The following is a 19,137-nucleotide window of genomic DNA, read 5'->3' as shown; positions in this document are numbered from 1 at the left end:
GCATTCTCCAAAGAAAGGGTTTCTGAACTGCTGGAAGCACACATCAGTATAACTCTGGAAGTTGAATAAACACATTGACAACCATTCTGCTAGATAGCTCCATTTTCGTTTTAGAGCAAGGTATTTCTCTTTACAGCCTGTTCTCCCATCCACTCTGTAATGTCCAAACGCAGCTTTTAGAAGAAACGTGTTTCTTCCTCGCTGAATCTGAACATAGATGCAACTTCCTAAAAGGAACCAACACACAGCAGATGAGTTCGTAAGAAGCGGGTCTTCTGTGTTTTAAACGCATTCTTACTGCTAACTCTTATATGTGTCTCTAGGGCTAGAATTGACGGTTTCTGCATTCTGCAAAGAAAGGGTTTCTCAACTGCTGCAAACACACATATGTTTACCTCTGGAAGTTGAATACACACATTGACAACCATTCTGCTAGATAGCTCCGTTTTGGTTTTAGAGCAAGGTATTTCTCTTTACAGCCTGTTCTCCCATCCACTCTGGAATGTCCAAACGCAGCATTTAGAAGAACCGTGTTTCTACCTCGCTGAATCTAAACATAGATGCAACTTCCTAAAAGGAACCAACACACAGCAGATGAGTTCGTAAGAAGCGGGTTTTCTGTGTTTTAAACGCATTCTTACTGCTAACTCTTATAAGCGTTTTTAGGGCGGGAAAAGACTGTTTCTGCATTCTCCAAAGAAAGGGTTTCTGAACTGCTGCAAACACACATATGTTTAACTCTGGAAGTTGAATACACACATTGACAACCATTCTGCTAGATTGCTCCGTTTTGGTTTTAGAGCAAGGTATTTCTCTTTACAGCCTCTTCTCCCATCCACTCTGGAATGTCCAAACGCAGCTTTTAGAAGAAACGTGTTTCTACCTCGCTGAATCTAAACATAGATGCAACTTCCTAAAAGGAACCAACACACAGCAGATGAGTTCGTAAGAAGCGGGTCTTCTGTGTTTTAAACGCATTCTTACTGCTAACTCTTATATGCGTCTCTAGGGCTTGAAATGACTTATTCTGCATTCTCCAAAGAAAGAGTTTCTGAACTGCTGCAAACACACATCAGTTTAACTCTGGAAGTTGAATACACACATTGACAACCATTCTGCTAGATAGCTCCGTTTTGGTTTTAGAGCAAGGTATTTCTCTTTACAGCCTGTTCTCCCATCCACTCTGGAATGTCCAAACGCAGCTTCTAGAAGAAACGTGTTTCTACCTCGCTGAATTTAAACATAGATGCAACTTCCTAAAAGGAACCAACACACAGCAGATGAGTTCGTAAGAAGCGGGTTTTCTGTGTTTTAAACGCATTCTTACTGCTAACTCTTATATGTGTCTCTAGGGCTTGAAATGACGGTTTCCGCATTCTCCAAAGAAAGGGTTTCTGAACCGCTGCAAACACAAATCAGTTAATCTCAGGAAGTTGAATACACACATTGACAACCATTCTGCTAGATAGCTCCGTTTTGGTTTTAGAGCAAGGTATTTCTCTTTACAGCCTCTTCTCCTATCCACTCTGGAATATCCAAACGCAGCTTTTAGAAGAAACGTGTTTCTACCTCGCTGAATCTAAACATAGATGCAAGTTACTAAAAGGAACCAACACACAGCAGATGAGTTCGTAAGAAGCGGGTCTTCTGTGTTTTAAACGCATTCATACTGCTAACTATTATAAGCGTTTTTAGGGCGGGAAAAGACTGTTTCTGCATTCTCCAAAGAAAGGGTTTCTGAACTGCTGCAAACACACATATGTTTAACTCTGGAAGTTGAATACACACATTGACAACCATTCTGCTAGATAGCTCCGTTTTGGTTTTAGAGCAAGGTATTTCTCTTTACAGCCTCTTCTCCTATCCACTCTGGAATATCCAAACGCAGCTTTTAGAAGAAACGTGTTTCTACCTCGCTGAATCTAAACATAGATGCAACTTCCTAAAAGGAACCAACACACAGCAGATGAGTTCGTAAGAAGCGGGTCTTCTGTGTTTTAAACGCATTCTTACTGCTAACTCTTATATGCGTCTCTAGTTCTTGAAATGACTGATTCTGCATTCTCCAAAGAAAGGGTTTCTAACCTGCTGCAAACACACATCAGTGTAACTCTGGCTTTTGAATACACACATTGACAACCATTCTGCTAGATAGCTCCGTTTTGGTTTTAGAGCAAGGTATTTCTCTTTACAGCCTGTTTTCCCATCCACTCTGGAATGTCCAAACGCAGCTTTTAGAAGAAACGTGTTTCTACCTCGCTGAATCTAAACATAGATGCAACTTCCTAAAAGGAACCAACACACAGCAGATGAGTTCGTAAGAAGCGGGTCTTCTGTGTTTTAAACGCATTCTTACTGCTAACTCTTATAAGCGTCTCTAGGGCGGGAAAAGACTGTTTCTGCATTCTCCAAAGAAACGGTTTCTGAACTGCTGCAAACACACATATGTTTAACTCTGGAAGTTGAATACACATATTGACAACCATTCTGCTAGATAGCTCCGTTTTGGTTTTAGAGCAAGGTATTTCTCTTTACAGCCTGTTCTCCCATCCACTCTGGAATGTCCAAACGCAGCTTTTAGAAGAAACGTGTTTCTATCTCGCTGAATCTAAACAAAGATGAAACTTCCTAAAAGGAACCAACACAGAGCAGATGAGTTCGTAAGAAGCGGGTCTTCTCTGTTTAAAACGCATTCTTACTGCTAACTCTCATAAGCGTCTCTAGGGCTGGAAATGACTGTTTCTGCATTCTCCAAAGAAAGGGTTTCTGAACTGCTGCAAACAAACATCAGTTTAACTCTGGAAGTTGAATACACACACTGACAACCATTCTGCTAGATAGCTCCGTTTTCTTTTTAGAGCAAGGTATTTCTCTTTACAGCCTGTTCTCCCATCCACTCTGGAATGTCCAAACGCAGCTTTTAGAAGAAACGTGTTCCTTGCTCGCTGAATCTAAACATAGATGCAACTTCCTAAAAGGAACCAACACAGCAGATGAGTTCGTAAGAAGCGGGTCTTCTGTGTTTTAAACGCATTCTTACTGCTAACTCTTATATGTGTCTCTAGGGCTAGAATTGACGGTTTCTGCATTCTGCAAAGAAAGGGTTTCTGAACTGCTGCAAACACACATATGTTTACCTCTGGAAGTTGAATACACACATTGACAACCATTCTGCTAGATAGCTCCGTTTTGGTTTTAGAGCAAGGTATTTCTCTTTACAGCCTGTTTTCAAATCCACTCTGGAATGTCCAAACGCAGCTTTTAGAAGAAACGTGTTTCTACCTCGCTGAATCTAAACATAGATGCAACTTCCTAAAAGGAACCAACACACAGCAGATGAGTTCGTAAGAAGCGGGTCTTCTCTGTTTAAAACGCATTCTTACTGCTAACCCTTTTATGCGTCTCTAGGGCTGGAAAAGACTGTTTCTGCATTCTCCAAAGAAAGGGTTTCTGAACTGCTGCAAACAAACATCAGTTAAACTCTGGAAGTTGAATACACACATTGACAACCATTCTGCTAGATACCTCCGTTTTGGTTTTAGAGCAAGGTATTTCTCTTTACAGCCTGTTCTCCCATCCACTCTGCGATGTCCAAACGCAGCTTTTAGAAGAAACGTGTTTCTACCTCGCTGAATCTAAACATAGATGCAACTTCCTAAAAGGAACCAACACACAGCAGATGACTTCGTAAAAAGCGGGTCTTCTGTGTTTTAAACGCATTCTTACTGCTAACTCTTATAAGCGTTTCTAGGGCGGGAAAAGACTGTTTCTGCATTCTCCAAAGAAAGGGTTTCTGAACTGCTGCAAACACACATATGTTTAACTCTGGAAGTTGAATACACACATTGACAACCATTCTGCTAGATAGCTCCGTTTTGGTTTTAGAGCAAGGTATTTCTCTTTACAGCCTCTTCTCCCATCCACTCTGGAATGTCCAAATGCAGCTTTTAGAAGAAACGTGTTTCTACCTCGCTGAATCTAAACATAGATGCAACTTCCTAAAAGGAACCAACACACAGCAGATGAGTTCGTAAGAAGCGGGTCTTCTGTGTTTTAAACACATTCTTACTGCTAACTCTTATATGCGTCTCTAGGGCTTGAAATGACTTATTCTGCATTCTCCAAAGAAAGAGTTTCTGAACTGCTGCAAACACACATCAGTGTAACTCTGGCTGTTGAATACACACATTGACAACCATTCTGCTACATAGCTCCGTTTTGGTTTTAGAGCAAGGTATTTCTCTTTACAGCCTGTTCTCCCATCCACTCTGGAATGTCCAAACGCAGCTTTTAGAAGAAACGTGTTTCTACCTCGCTGAATCTAAACATAGATGCAACTTCCTAAAAGGAACCAACACACAGCAGATGACTTCGTAAAAAGCGGGTCTTCTGTGTTTTAAACGCTTTCTTACTGCTAACATTTATAAACCTCTCTAGGGCAGGAAAAGACTGTTTCTGCAATCTCCGAAGAAAGGGTTTCTGAACTGCTGCAAACACACATCAGTTTAACTCTGGAAGCTGAATAAACACATTGACAACCATTCTGCTAGATAGTTCCGATTTGCGTTTAGAGCAAGGTATTTCTCTTTACAGCCTGTTCTACAATCCACTCTGGAATGTCCAAACGCAGCTTTTAGAGGAAACGTGTTTCTACCTCGCTGAATCTAAACATAGATGCAACTTCCTAAAAGGAACCAACACACAGCAGATGAGTTCATAAGAAGCGGGTCTACCGCGTTTTAAACGCATTCTTACTGCTAACTCTTATATGCGTCTCTAGGGCTTGAAATGACTAATTCTGCATTCTCCAAAGAAAGGGTTTCTGAACTGCTGCAAACACACATCAGTTAAACTCTGGCTGTTGAATACACACATTGAAAACCATTCTGCTAGATAGCTCCGTTTTTGTTTTAGAGCAAGATATTTCTCTTTACAGCCTGTTCTCCAATCCACTCTGAAATGTCCAAACGCAGCTTTTAGAAGAAACGTGTTTCTACCTCGCTGAATCTAAACATAGATGAAACTTCCTAAAAGGAACCAACACACAGCAGATGAATTCGTAAGAAGCGGGTCTTCTGTGTTTTAAACGCATTCTTACTGCTAACTCTTATATGTGTCTCTAGGGCTTGAAATGACGTTTTCTGCATTCTCCAAAGAAAGGGTTTCTGAACTGCTGCAAACACACATCAGTGTAACTCTGGCTGTTGAATACACACATTGACAACCATTCTGCTAGATAGCTCCGTTTTGGTTTTAGAGCAAGGTATTTCTCTTTACAGCCTGTTCTCCCATCCACTCTGCGATGTCCAAACGCAGCTTTTAGAAGAAACGTGTTTCTACCTCGCTGAATCTAAACATAGATGCAACTTCCTAAAAGGAACCAACACACAGCAGATGACTTCGTAAAAAGCGGGTCTTCTGTGTTTTAAACGCATTCTTACTGCTAACTCTTATAAGCGTTTCTAGGGCGGGAAAAGACTGTTTCTGCATTCTCCAAAGAAAGGGTTTCTGAACTGCTGCAAACACACATATGTTTAACTCTGGAAGTTGAATACACACATTGACAACCATTCTGCTAGATAGCTCCGTTTTGGTTTTAGAGCAAGGTATTTCTCTTTACAGCCTCTTCTCCCATCCACTCTGGAATGTCCAAATGCAGCTTTTAGAAGAAACGTGTTTCTACCTCGCTGAATCTAAACATAGATGCAACTTCCTAAAAGGAACCAACACACAGCAGATGAGTTCGTAAGAAGCGGGTCTTCTGTGTTTTAAACACATTCTTACTGCTAACTCTTATATGCGTCTCTAGGGCTTGAAATGACTTATTCTGCATTCTCCAAAGAAAGAGTTTCTGAACTGCTGCAAACACACATCAGTGTAACTCTGGCTGTTGAATACACACATTGACAACCATTCTGCTACATAGCTCCGTTTTGGTTTTAGAGCAAGGAATTTCTCTTTACAGCCTGTTCTCCCATCCACTCTGGAATGTCCAAACGCAGCTTTTAGAAGAAACGTGTTTCTACCTCGCCTAATCTAAACATAGATGCAACTTCCTAAAAGGAACCAACACACAGCAGATGACTTCGTAAAAAGCGGGTCTTCTGTGTTTTAAACGCTTTCTTACTGCTAACATTTATAAACCTCTCTAGGGCAGGAAAAGACTGTTTCTGCAATCTCCGAAGAAAGGGTTTCTGAACTGCTGCAAACACACATCAGTTTAACTCTGGAAGCTGAATAAACACATTGACAACCATTCTGCTAGATAGTTCCGATTTGCGTTTAGAGCAAGGTATTTCTCTTTACAGCCTGTTCTACAATCCACTCTGGAATGTCCAAACGCAGCTTTTAGAGGAAACGTGTTTCTACCTCGCTGAATCTAAACATAGATGCAACTTCCTAAAAGGAACCAACACACAGCAGATGAGTTCATAAGAAGCGGGTCTACCGCGTTTTAAACGCATTCTTACTGCTAACTCTTATATGCGTCTCTAGGGCTTGAAATGACTAATTCTGCATTCTCCAAAGAAAGGGTTTCTGAACTGCTGCAAACACACATCAGTTAAACTCTGGCTGTTGAATACACACATTGAAAACCATTCTGCTAGATAGCTCCGTTTTTGTTTTAGAGCAAGATATTTCTCTTTACAGCCTGTTCTCCAATCCACTCTGAAATGTCCAAACGCAGCTTTTAGAAGAAACGTGTTTCTACCTCGCTGAATCTAAACATAGATGAAACTTCCTAAAAGGAACCAACACACAGCAGATGAATTCGTAAGAAGCGGGTCTTCTGTGTTTTAAACGCATTCTTACTGCTAACTCTTATATGTGTCTCTAGGGCTTGAAATGACGTTTTCTGCATTCTCCAAAGAAAGGGTTTCTGAACTGCTGCAAACACACATCAGTGTAACTCTGGCTGTTGAATACACACATTGACAACCATTCTGCTAGATAGCTCCGTTTTGGTTTTAGAGCAAGGTATTTCTCTTTACAGCCTGTTCTCCCATCCACTCTGGAATGTCCAAACGCAGCTTTTAGAAGAAACGTGTTTCTACCTCGCTGAATCTAAACAAAGATGAAACTTCCTAAAAGGAACCAACACAGAGCATATGAGTTCGTAAGAAGCGGGTCTTCTCTGTTTAAAACGCATTCTTACTGCTAACCCTTTTATGCGTCTCTAGGGCTGGAAAAGACTGTTTCGGCATTCTCCAAAGAAAGGGTTTCTGAACTGCTGCAAACACACATATGTTTAATTCTGGAAGTTGAATACACACATTGACAACCATTCTGCTAGATAGCTCTGTTTTGGTTTTAGAGCAAGGTATTTCTCTTTACAGCCTGTTCTCCCATCCACTCTGGAATATCCAAACGCAGCTTTTAGAAGAAACGTGTTTCAACCTCGCTCAATCTAAACATAGATGCAACTTCCTAAAAGGAACCAACACACAACAGATGAGTTCGTAAGAAGCGGGTCTTCTGTGTTTTAAACGCATTCTTACTGCTAACTCTTATAAGCGTCTCTAGGGCGGGAATAGACTGTTTCTGCATTCTCCAAAGAAAGGGTTTCTGAACTGCTGCAAACACACATATGTTTAACCATGGAAGTTGAATACACACATTGACAACCATTCTGCTAGATAGCTCCGTTTTATTTTTAGAGCAAGGTATTTCTCTTTACAGCCTGTTCTCCCATCCACTCTGGAATGTCCAAACGCAGCTTTTAGAAGAAACGTGTTTCTACCTCGCTGAATCTAAACATAGATTCAACTTCCTAAAAGGAACCAACACACAGCAGATGAGTTCGTAAGAAGCGGGTCTTCTGTGTTTTAAACGCATTCTTACTGCTAACTCTTATATGCGTCTCTAGGGCTTGAAATGACTGTTTCTGCATTCTCCAAAGAAAGTGTTTCTGAACTGCTGCAAACACACATCAGTTAAACTATGGCTGTTGAATACACACATTGACAACCATTCTGCTAGATAGCTCCGTTTTGGTTTTAGAGCAAGATATTTCTCTTTACAGCCTGTTCTCCCATCCACTCTGGAATGTCCAAACGCAGCTTTTAGAAGAAACGTGTTTCTACCTCGCTGAATCTAAACATAGATGCAACTTCCTAAAAGGAACCAACACACAGCAGATGAGTTCGTAATAAGCGGGTCTTCTGTGTTTTAAACGCATTCTTACTGCTATCTCTTATAAGCGTTTTTAGGGCGGGAAACGACTGTTTCTGCATTCTCCAAAGAAAGGGTTTCTGAACTGCTGCAAACACACATATGTTTAACTCTGGAAGTTGAATACACACATTGACAACCATTCTGCTAGATAGCTCCGTTTTGGTTTTAGAGCAAGGTATTTCTCTTTACAGCCTCTTCTCCCATCCACTCTGGAATGTCCAAATGCAGCTTTTAGAAGAAACGTGTTTCTACCTCGCTGAATCTAAACATAGATGCAACTTCCTAAAAGGAACCAACACACAGCAGATGAGTTCGTAAGAAGTGGGTCTTCTGTGTTTTAAACACATTCTTACTGCTAACTCTTATATGCGTCTCTAGGGTTTGAAATGACTTATTCTGCATTCTCCAAAGAAAGAGTTTCTGAACTGCTGCAAACACACATCAGTTTAACTCTGGCTGTTGAATACACACATTGACAACCATTCTGCTACATAGCTCCGTTTTGGTTTTAGAGCAAGATATTTCTCTTTACAGCCTGTTCTCCCATCCACTCTGGAATGTCCAAACGCAGCTTTTAGAAGAAACGTGTTTCTACCTCGCTGAATCTAAACATAGATGCAACTTCCTAAAAGGAACCAACACACAGCAGATGAGTTCGTAAGGAGCGGGTCTTCTGTGTTTTAAACGCATTCTTACTGCTAACTCTTATAAGCGTCTCTAGGGCGGGAAATGACTGTTTCTGCATTCTCCAAAGAAAGGGTTTCTGAACTGCTGCAAACACACATATGTTTAACTCTGGAAGTTGAATACACACATTGCCAACCATTCTGCTAGATAGCTCCGTTTTGGTTTTAGAGCAAGGTATTTCCCTTTACAGCCTCTTCTCCCATCCACTCTGGAATGTCCAAACGCAGCTTTTAGAAGAAACGTGTTTCTCCCTCGCTGAATCTAAACATAGATGCAACTTCCTAAAAGGAACCAACACACAGCAGATGAGTTCGTAAGAAGCGGGTCTTCTGTGTTTTAAACGCATTCTTACTGCTAACTCTTATATGTGTCTCTAGGGCTAGAATTGACGGTTTCTGCATTCTGCAAAGAAAGGGTTTCTGAACTGCTGCAAACACACATATGTTTAACTCTGGAAGTTGAATACACACATTGACAACCATTCTGCTAGATAGCTCCGTTTTGGTTTTAGAGCAAGGTATTTCTCTTTACAGCCTGTTTTCCCATCCACTCTGGAATGTCCAAACGCAGCTTTTAGAAGAAACGTGTTTCTACCTCGCTGAATCTAAACATAGATGCAACTTCCTAAAAGGAACCAACACACAGCAGATGAGTTCGTAAGAAGCGGGTCTTCTCTGTTTAAAACGCATTCTTACTGCTAACCCTTTTATGCGTCTCTAGGGCTGGAAAAGACTGTTTCTGCATTCTCCAAAGAAAGGGTTTCTGAACTGCTGCAAACAAACATCAGTTTAACTCTGGAAGTTGAATACACACATTGACAACCATTCTGCTAGATACCTCCGTTTTGGTTTTAGAGCAAGGTATTTCTCTTTACAGCCTGTTCTCCCATCCACTCTGCAATGTCCAAACGCAGCTTTTAGAAGAAACGTGTTTCTACCTCGCTGAATCTAAACATAGATGCAACTTCCTAAAAGGAACCAACACACAACAGATGAGTTCGTAAGAAGCGGGTCTTCTGTGTTTTAAACGCATTCTTACTGCTAACTCTTATAAGCGTCTCTAGGGCGGGAAAAGACTGTTTCTGCATTCTCCAAAGAAAGGGTTTCTGAACTGCTGCAAACACACATATGTTTAACTCTGGAAGTTGAATACACACATTGACAACCATTCTGCTAGATAGCTCCGTTTTGGTTTTAGAGCAAGGTATTTCTCTTTACAGCCTGTTCTCCCATCCACTCTGGAATGTCCAAACGCAGCTTTTAGAAGAAACGTGTTTCTACCTCGCTGAATCTAAACATAGATGCAACTTCCTAAAAGGAACCAACACACAGCAGATGACTTCGTAAAAAGCGGGTCTTCTGTGTTTTAAACGCTTTCTTACTGCTAACATTTATAAACCTCTCTAGGGCAGGAAAAGACTGTTTCTGCAATCTCCGAAGAAAGGGTTTCTGAACTGCTGCAAACACACATATGTTTAACTCTGGAAGTTGAATACACACATTGACAACCATTCTGCTAGATAGCTCCGTTTTGGTTTTAGAGCAAGGTATTTCTCTTTACAGCCTGTTCTCCCATCCACTCTGGAATGTCCAAACGCAGCTTCTAGAAGAAACGTGTTTCTACCTCGCTGAATCTAAACATAGATGCAACTTGCTAAAAGGAACCAACACACAGCAGATTAGTTCGTAAGAAGCGGGTCTACTGCGTTTTAAACGCATTCTTACTGCTAACTCTTATATGCGTCTCTAGGGCTTGAAATGACTAATTCTGCATTCTCCAAAGAAAGGGTTTCTGAACTGCTGCAAACACACATCAGTTAAACTCTGGCTGTTGAATACACACATTGACAACCATTCTGCTAGATAGCTCCGTTTTTGTTTTAGAGCAAGATATTTCTCTTTACAGCCTGTTCTCCAATCCACTCTGAAATGTCCAAACGCAGCTTTTAGAAGAAACGTGTTTCTACCTCGCTGAATCTAAACATAGATGAAACTTCCTAAAAGGAACCAACACACAGCAGATGAGTTCGTAAGAAGCGGGTTTTCTGTGTTTTAAACGCATTCTTAGTGCTAACTCTTATATGTGTCTCTAGGGCTTGAAATGACGTTTTCTGCATTCTCCAAAGAAAGGGTTTCTGAACTGCTGCAAACACACATCAGTGTAACTCTGGCTGTTGAATACACACATTGACAACCATTCTGCTAGATAGCTCCGTTTTGGTTTTAGAGCAAGGTATTTCTCTTTACAGCCTGTTATTCCATCCACTCTGGAATGTCCAAACGCAGCTTTTAGAAGAAACGTGTTTCTACCTCGCTGAATCTAAACAAAGATGAAACTTCCTAAAAGGAACCAACACAGAGCATATGAGTTCGTAAGAAGCGGGTCTTCTCTGTTTAAAACGCATTCTTACTGCTAACCCTTTTATGCGTCTCTAGGGCTGGAAAAGACTGTTTCTGCATTCTCCAAAGAAAGGGTTTCTGAACTGCTGCAAACACACATATGTTTAACTCTGGCTGTTGAATACACACATTGACAACCATTCTGCTAGATAGCTCTGTTTTGGTTTTAGAGCAAGGTATTTCTCTTTACAGCCTGTTCTCCCATCCACTCTGGAATGTCCAAACGCAGCTTTTAGAAGAAACGTGTTTCTACCTCGCTGAATCTAAACATAGATTCAGCTTCCTAAAAGGAACCAACACACAGCAGATGAGTTCGTAATAAGCGGGTCTTCTGTGTTTTAAACGCATTCTTACTGCTAACTCTTATATGCGTCTCTAGAGCTTGAAGTGACTGTTTCTGCATTTTCCAAAGAAAGTGTTTCTGAACTGCTGCAAACACACCTCAGTTTAACTATGGCTGTTGAATACACACATTGACAACCATTCTGCTAGATAGCTCCGTTTTGGTTTTAGAGCAAGATATTTCTCTTTACAGCCTCTTCTCCCATCCACTCTGGAATGTCCAAACGCAGCTTTTAGAAGAAACGTGTTTCTTCCTCGCTGAATCTAAACATAGATGCAACTTCCTAAAAGGAACCAACACACAGCAGATGAGTTCGTAATAAGCGGGTCTTCTGTGTTTTAAACGCATTCTTACTGCTAACTCTTATATGCGTCTCTAGGGCTTGAAATGACTTATTCTGCATTCTCCAAAGAAAGAGTTTCTGAACTGCTGCAAACACACATCAGTTTAACTCTGGCTGTTGAATACACACATTGACAACCATTCTGCTACATAGCTCCGTTTTGGTTTTAGAGCAAGATATTTCTCTTTACAGCCTGTTCTCCCATCCACTCTGGAATGTCCAAACGCAGCTTTTAGAAGAAACGTGTTTCTACCTCGCTGAATCTAAACATAGATGCAACTTCCTAAAAGGAACCAACACACAGCAGATGACTTCGTAAAAAGCGGGTCTTCTGTGTTTTAAACGCATTCTTACTGCTAACTCTTATAAGCGTTTCTAGGGCGGGAAAAGACTGTTTCTGCATTCTCCAAAGAAAGGGTTTCTGAACTGCTGCAAACACACATCAGTTTAACTCTGGAAGTTGAATACACACATTGACAACCATTCTGCTAGATAGCTCCGTTTTGGTTTTAGAGCAAGGTATTTCTCTTTACAGCCTGTTCTCCCATCCACTCTGGAATGTCCAAACGCAGCTTTTAGAAGAAACGTGTTTCTACCTCGCTGAATTTAAACATAGATGCAACTTCCTAAAATGAACCAACACACAGCAGATGAGTTCGTAAGAAGCGGGTTTTCTGTGTTTTAAACGCATTCTTACTGCTAACTCTTATATGTGTCTCTAGGGCTTGAAATGACGGTTTCTGCATTCTCCAAAGAAAGGGTTTCTGAACTGCTGCAAACACAAATCAGTTAATCTCAGGAAGTTGAATACACACATTGACAACCATTCTGCTAGATAGCTCCATTTTGGTTTTAGAGCAAGGTATTTCTCTTTACAGCCTCTTCTCCTATCCACTCTGGAATATCCAAACGCAGCTTTTAGAAGAAACGTGTTTCTACCTCGCTGAATCTAAACATAGATGCAACTTCCTAAAACGAACCAACACACAGCCGATGAGTTCGTAAGAAGCGGGTCTTCTGTGTTTTAAACGCATTCTTACTGCTAACTCTTATAAGCGTTTTTAGGGCGGGAAAAGACTGTTTCTGCATTCTCCAAAGAAAGGGTTTCTGAACTGCTGCAAACACACATATGTTTAACTCTGGAAGTTGAATACACACATTGACAACCATTCTGCTAGATAGCTCCGTTTTGGTTTTAGAGCAAGGTATTTCTCTTTACAGCCTCTTCTCCCATCCACTCTGGAATGTCCAAACGCAGCTTTTAGAAGAAACGTGTTTCATCCTCCCTGATTCTAAGCATAGATGCAACTTCCTAAAAGGAACCAACACACAGCATATGAGTTCGTAAGAAGCGGGTCTTCTGTGTTTTAAACGCATTCTTACTGCTAACTCTTATAAGCGTCTCTAGGGCGGGAAAAGACTGTTTCTGCATTCTCCAAAGAAAGGGTTTCTGAACTGCTGGAAGCACACATCAGTTTAACTCTGGAAGTTGAATAAACACATTGACAACCATTCTGCTAGATAGCTCCATTTTCGTTTTAGAGCAAGGTATTTCTCTTTACAGCCTGTTCTCCCATCCACTCTGTAATGTCCAAACGCAGCTTTTAGAAGAAACGTGTTTCTTCCTCGCTGAATCTGAACATAGATGCAACTTCCTAAAAGGAACCAACACACAGCAGATGAGTTCGTAAGAAGCGGGTCTTCTGTGTTTTAAACGCATTCTTACTGCTAACTCTTATATGTGTCTCTAGGGCTAGAATTGACGGTTTCTGCATTCTGCAAAGAAAGGGTTTCTCAACTGCTGCAAACACACATATGTTTACCTCTGGAAGTTGAATACACACATTGACAACCATTCTGCTAGATAGCTCCGTTTTGGTTTTAGAGCAAGGTATTTCTCTTTACAGCCTGTTCTTTCATCCACTCTGGAATGTCCAAACGCAGCATTTAGAAGAACCGTGTTTCTACCTCGCTGAATCTAAACATAGATGCAACTTCCTAAAAGGAACCAACACACAGCAGATGAGTTCGTAAGAAGCGGGTTTTCTGTGTTTTAAACGCATTCTTACTGCTAACTCTTATAAGCGTTTTTAGGGCGGGAAAAGACTGTTTCTGCATTCTCCAAAGAAAGGGTTTCTGAACTGCTGCAAACACACATATGTTTAACTCTGGAAGTTGAATACACACATTGACAACCATTCTGCTAGATAGCTCCGTTTTGGTTTTAGAGCAAGGTATTTCTCTTTACAGCCTCTTCTCCCATCCACTCTGGAATGTCCAAACGCAGCTTTTAGAAGAAACGTGTTTCTACCTCGCTGAATCTAAACATAGATGCAACTTCCTAAAAGGAACCAACACACAGCAGATGAGTTCGTAAGAAGCGGGTCTTCTGTGTTTTAAACGCATTCTTACTGCTAACTCTTATATGCGTCTCTAGGGCTTGAAATGACTTATTCTGCATTCTCCAAAGAAAGAGTTTCTGAACTGCTGCAAACACACATCAGTTTAACTCTGGCTGTTGAATACACACATTGACAACCATTCTGCTACATAGCTCCGTTTTGGTTTTAGAGCAAGATATTTCTCTTTACAGCCTGTTCTCCCATCCGCTCTGGAATGTCCAAACGCAGCTTTTAGAAGAAACGTGTTTCCACCTCGCTGAATCTAAACATAGATGCAACTTCCTAAAAGGAACCAACACACAGCAGATGACTTCGTAAAAAGCGGGTCTTCTGTGTTTTAAACGCATTCTTACTGCTAACTCTTATAAGCGTTTCTAGGGCGGGAAAAGACTGTTTCTGCATTCTCCAAAGAAAGGGTTTCTGAACTGCTGCAAACACACATCAGTTTAACTCTGGAAGTTGAATACACACATTGACAACCATTCTGCTAGATAGCTCCGTTTTGGTTTTAGAGCAAGGTATTTCTCTTTACAGCCTGTTCTCCCATCCACTCTGGAATGTCCAAACGCAGCTTCTAGAAGAAACGTGTTTCTACCTCGCTGAATTTAAACATAGATGCAACTTCCTAAAAGGAACCAACACACAGCAGATGAGTTCGTAAGAAGCGGGTTTTCTGTGTTTTAAACGCATTCTTACTGCTAACTCTTATATGTGTCTCTAGGGCTTGAAATGACGGTTTCTGCATTCTCCAAAGAAAGGGTTTCTGAACCGCTGCAAACACAAATCAGTTAATCTCAGGAAGTTGAATACACACATTGACAACCATTCTGCTAGATAGCTCCGTTTTGGTTTTAGAGCAAGGTATTTCTCTTTACAGCCTCTTCTCCTATCCACTCTGGAATATCCAAACGCAGCTTTTAGAAGAAACGTGTTTCTACCTCGCTGAATCTAAACATAGATGCAACTTACTAAAAGGAACCAACACACAGCAGATGAGTTCGTAAGAAGCGGGTATTCTGTGTTTTAAACGCATTCTTACTGCTAACTATTATAAGCGTTTTTAGGGCGGGAAAAGACTGTTTCTGCATTCTCCAAAGAAAGGGTTTCTGAACTGCTGCAAACACACATATGTTTAACTCTGGAAGTTGAATACACACATTGACAACCATTCTGCTAGATAGCTCCGTTTTGGTTTTAGAGCAAGGTATTTCTCTTTACAGCCTCTTCTCCTATCCACTCTGGAATATCCAAACGCAGCTTTTAGAAGAAACGTGTTTCTACCTCGCTGAATCTAAACATAGATGCAACTTCCTAAAAGGAACCAACACACAGCAGATGAGTTCGTAAGAAGCGGGTCTTCTGTGTTTTAAACGCATTCTTACTGCTAACTCTTATATGCGTCTCTAGGGCTTGAAATGACTGATTCTGCATTCTCCAAAGAAAGGGTTTCTGAACTGCTGCAAACACACATCAGTGTAACTCTGGCTGTTGAATACACACATTGACAACCATTCTGCTAGATAGCTCCGTTTTGGTTTTAGAGCAAGGTATTTCTCTTTACAGCCTGTTCTCCCATCCACTCTGGAATGTCCAAACGCAGCTTTTAGAAGAAACGTGTTTCAACCTCCCTGATTCTAAGCATAGATGCAACTTCCTAAAAGGAACCAACACACAGCATATGAGTTCGTAAGAAGCGGGTCTTCTGTGTTTTAAACGCATTCTTACTGCTAACTCTTATAAGCGTCTCTAGGGCGGGAAAAGACTGTTTCTGCATTCTCCAAAGAAAGGGTTTCTGAACTGCTGGAAGCACACATCAGTTTAACTCTGGAAGTTGAATACACACATTGACAACCATTCTGCTAGATAGCTCCGTTTTCGTTTTAGAGCAAGGTATTTCTCCTTACAGCCTGTTCTCCCATCCACTCTGGAATGTCCAAACGCAGCTTTTAGAAGAAACGTGTTCCTTGCTCGCTGAATCTAAACATAGATGCAACTTCCTAAAAGGAACCAACACAGCAGATGAGTTCGTAAGAAGCGGGTCTTCTGTGTTTTAAACGCATTCTTACTGCTAACTCTTATATGTGTCTCTAGGGCTAGAATTGACGGTTTCTGCATTCTGCAAAGAAAGGGTTTCTGAACTGCTGCAAACACAAATCAGTTAATCTGAGGAAGTTGAATACACACATTGGCAACCATTCTGCTAGATAGCTCCGTTTTGGTTTTAGAGCAAGGTATTTCTCTTTACAGCCTCTTCTCCTATCCACTCTGGAATATCCAAACGCAGCTTTTAGAAGAAACGTGTTTCTACCTCGCTGAATCTAAACATAGATGCAACTTCCTAAAAGGAACCAACACACAGCAGATGAGTTCGTAAGAAGCGGGTCTTCTGTGTTTTAAACGCATTCTTACTGCTAACCCTTATATGCGTCTCAAGGGCTTGAAATGACTGATTCTGCATTCTCCAAAGAAAGGGTTTCTAAACTGCTGCAAACACACATCAGTGTAACTCTGGCTGTTGAATACACACATTGACAACCATTCTGCTAGATAGCTCCGTTTTGGTTATAGAGCAAGGTATTTCTCTTTACAGCCTGTTCTCCCATCCACTCTGGAATGTCCAAACGCAGCTTTTAGAAGAAACGTGTTTCTACCTCGCTGAATCTAAACATAGATGCAACTTCCTAAAAGGAACCAACACACAGCAGATGACTTCGTAAAAAGCGGGTCTTCTGTGTTTTAAACGCTTTCTTACTGCTAACATTTATAAACCTCTCTAGGGCAGGAAAAGACTGTTTCTGCAATCTCCGAAGAAAGGGTTTCTGAACTGCTGCAAACACACATCAGTTTAACTCTGGAAGCTGAATAAACACATTGACAACCATTCTGCTAGATAGCTCCGATTTGCGTTTAGAGCAAGGTATTTCTCTTTACAGCCTGTTCTACAATCCACTCTGGAATGTCCAAACGCAGCTTTTAGAAGAAACGTGTTTCTACCTCGCTGAATCTAAACATAGATGCAACTTCCTAAAAGGAACCAACACACAGCAGATGAGTTCATAAGAAGCGGGTCTACCGCGTTTTAAACGCATTCTTACTGCTAACTCTTATATGCGTCTCTAGGGCTTGAAATGACTAATTCTGCATTCTCCAAAGAAAGGGTTTCTGAACTGCTGCAAACACACATCAGTTAAACTCTGGCTGTTGAATACACACATTGAAAACCATTCTGCTAGATAGCTCCGTTTTTGTTTTAGAGCAAGATATTTCTCTTTACAGCCTGTTCTCCAATCCACTCTGAAATGTCCAAACGCAGCTTTTAGAAGAAACGTGTTTCTACCTCGCTGAATCTAAACATAGATGAAACTTCCTAAAAGGAACCAACACACAGCAGATGAGTTCGTAAGAAGCGGGTCTTCTGTGTTTTAAACGCATTCTTACTGCTAACTCTTATATGTGTCTCTAGGGCTTGAAATGACGTTTTCTGCATTCTCCAAAGAAAGGGTTTCTGAACTGCTGCAAACACACATCAGTGTAACTCTGGCTGCTGAATACACACATTGACAACCATTCTGCTAGATAGCTCCGTTTTGGTTTTAGAGCAAGGTATTTCTCTTTACAGCCTGTTCTCCCATCCACTCTGGAATGTCCAAACGCAGCTTTTAGAAGAAACGTGTTTCTACCTCGCTGAATCTAAACAAAGATGAAACTTCCTAAAAGGAACCAACACAGAGCATATGAGTTCGTAAGAAGCGGGTCTTCTCTGTTTAAAACGCATTCTTACTGCTAACCCTTTTATGCGTCTCTAGGGCTGGAAAAGACTGTTTCTGCATTCTCCAAAGAAAGGGTTTCTGAACTGCTGCAAACACACATATGTTTAACTCTTGAAGTTGAATACACACATTGACAACCATTCTGCTAGATAGCTCTGTTTTGGTTTTAGAGCAAGGTATTTCTCTTTACAGCCTGTTCTCCCATCCACTCTGGAATATCCAAACGCAGCTTTTAGAAGAAACGTGTTTCTACCTCGCTCAATCTAAACATAGATGCAACTTCCTAAAAGGAACCAACACACAACAGATGAGTTCGTAAGAAGCGGGTCTTCTGTGTTTTAAACGCATTCTTACTGCTAACTCTTATAAGCGTCTCCAGGGCGGGAATAGACTGTTTCTGCATTCTCCAAAGAAAGGGTTTCTGAACTGCTGCAAACACACATATGTTTAACCATGGAAGTTGAATACACACATTGACAACCATTCTGCTAGATAGCTCCGTTTTATTTTTAGAGCAAGGTATTTCTCTTTACAGCCTGTTCTCCCATCCACTCTGGAATGTCCAAACGCAGCTTTTAGAAGAAACGTGTTTCTACCTCGCTGAATCTAAACATAGATTCAACTTCCTAAAAGGAACCAACACACAGCAGATGAGTTCGTAAGAAGCGGGTCTTCTGTGTTTTAAACGCATTCTTACTGCTAACTCTTATATGCGTCTCTAGGGCTTGAAATGACTGTTTCTGCACTCTCCAAAGAAAGTGTTTCTGAACTGCTGCAAACACACATCAGTTTAACTATGGCTGTTGAATACACACATTGACAACCATTCTGCTAGATAGCTCCGTTTTGGTTTTAGAGCAAGATATTTCTCTTTACAGCCTGTTCTCCCATCCACTCTGGAATGTCCAAACGCAGCTTTTAAAAGAAACGTGTTTCTACCTCGCTGAATCTAAACATAGATGCAACTTCCTAAAAGGAACCAACACACAGCAGATGAGTTCGTAAGAAGCGGGTCTTC

This window comes from Saimiri boliviensis, chromosome 18, assembly GCF_048565385.1.
Source record: "Saimiri boliviensis isolate mSaiBol1 chromosome 18, mSaiBol1.pri, whole genome shotgun sequence".
NCBI classification, from domain to species: Eukaryota; Metazoa; Chordata; class Mammalia; order Primates; family Cebidae; genus Saimiri; species Saimiri boliviensis.
Note: the sequence above shows the minus strand (reverse complement) of the source record.